The sequence below is a fragment of the Verticillium alfalfae genome, genomic scaffold (assembly GCF_000150825.1).
Source record: "Verticillium alfalfae VaMs.102 supercont1.10 genomic scaffold, whole genome shotgun sequence".
Taxonomy (NCBI): Eukaryota; Fungi; Ascomycota; class Sordariomycetes; order Glomerellales; family Plectosphaerellaceae; genus Verticillium; species Verticillium alfalfae.
Window position 1 is genome coordinate 1179869 of NW_003315029.1, and position 2161 is coordinate 1182029.

Genomic DNA, 2161 nt, shown 5'->3' on the forward strand with positions numbered 1-2161 from the left:
ATTCCCTCACTTCCCGCCACCCTAATCCCACACTGTACATCGCCCACCATTCTTGCCTTGAGGAAGCTTTCTTGTCCCAAGACGACGACATTGCTTCGGATCATCAGCATCGTCTCTCGTTCTCTCATCGCAAAGCATCAAGACCGCGCGTCTCGACACACATACACACACACGCCCAGGCGCGCGCGTTTGTTCCGGTCGCATCTAATCACTACGAGCCTGCCCTGCTTCCCTTGTTGACCCGTGAGACGCCAGCCCGCATCATCATCATCACATCATCCCGCACGAAGCGCCCACCACTTCTCGGCAGCACCATCATTGCTGCTTCTACTCCTCCTGCCACCACTCTGACCCTCTGCTGAACCTGGCCGACGGCAAAAGGGAAAGAAAGAATCCGACGGCACGGGCCTTAACACCGATCGCGCATCTGCAGTTGGACCCTGTTCACACATTACATTTTCCCGATTCCAATTGCTGCCGCCGCCCCCAATCAAGCCCGTTGCGACTTGGCCAACAAGCATTCCTGGCACCTCCAAAATCCCCAAGGTCTCAAGGTCTCCATTTTTTCCCTCTCACACCCCCGGCTCCGGCCTGCTCGCCTCTTCGTCCCTCCCCCAAGCCCCGAAGGTCCCAAAGGCCCCAGAGGTCCCAAAGTACGGATACTTGAAGCGCGCACACGCCAGCCACCACCTTGATCCACCCTTCGCGCGAGTATCTTTTCGTTACCTCCAATCTTCTCCCTCTTACAACGCTCCGAAGTACCCTACCCTACTACCTGCCTTTACCCTACCGATCAGTGCCCCCCTCGTCTCGCCCACGTTCAGGCGCCATTTTTGGTACGTGCACCGAGATACCTTGGTCCTCTCCAAAAACACGCGAGGCCTAGGTCTATTGTCACTCGGTCGAGGAGAGAGATACCTTCGTCCCTGGCACTTCGATACCACATCATCCCTCACCTACAAGCCCACGCTACATCACCCGTAAGTACCTCATGTCTCTCATTCATCGCTTCCTTCGTCACTCGACCTGAAATCCCCGTCCGCAACCTCCTGGTCCCTCCCCCCCCCCCAGCCCAAAATCCCCAGACGCGACTGGCACGTACCGGTTTACGTCGGAACACATGTGTCGCGGGTACCACAACATGGGGTCTGAAAGCATTTTCACGGCTGGGGTTAACGGGTGGATTGAGTCGCGTCCCGACCCGCGTCATCGCGACACACACTCACACACACACACACACCACCACCACCCAGGTCTCGCACGCCAATGACTTGTTGTTGGCCGATTGTCACTGAGTAAAGTCAATCGTCGAGCCTCGAGTGTGATTTATCGTCTTCGCACTTCTGTGAGAATTCGTCATATTGGTGTACAACCAACGGCTACACACCCCAGCGATCCTGCATCAACTTGTCACAGCTAGCCTGCGCGTTGCGCGTCTCGGCGTGTTTTATTCACCTGTGTAACAAAAGCTGATCAACTACCCTCCAGAAAATGCAGCAGTGCAAGTCGGCCCCCGTGCCGGAGTATATCTACTCCACCTCCACTTCATCAGCCGAACGAAGATCCAGTAAGTACAACCCATTTACTGCGAGTCTCAATTTCAACCCATCTACTCAACTGGACGCTGTCACGTCTGTGCAGCAACCTCTCAAGAGGCGCTATCCAATCACATCTCTGGACTGCATAGACATGTTCGCCCGTGCGTGCAAAATATCCTGACCACAGGCTTGAGGGCTCTCACATACAAGCACCTAGATCAATAACCACCCTAATGCGCCGAGCTTTTCGTGAGCCTCGCCCTGGGACTTCTTGCTGACTGCCCTCTGCGTTTCAGCTCCCAACATCCTTATCAGGCGCAGCAAACCCAGCAGCAGCCTGATATGCAACATCGGGACCAGCGCCAATTTCAATATGGTCCTCCTCAAGGCAGTCCTGCAGCGCAGCACCAGCAGCACCAGCAACAGCAGCATCAACAGCACCAACAGCAGCAGCACCATGCTACTCCCGGACAGCCTCCCATGGGTGTGCCCCAGCAGCAGCCTGCCCAGCAGCAGCCTCCGTCACAAGTTCAACCTGCCACTCATAGCCCCAACCTGTTTGTTTTATCGCCGGGCCCCAGTCGCCAGTGGAAGAGGGCGGATCCCCTTGTAGCGTCGCCAGC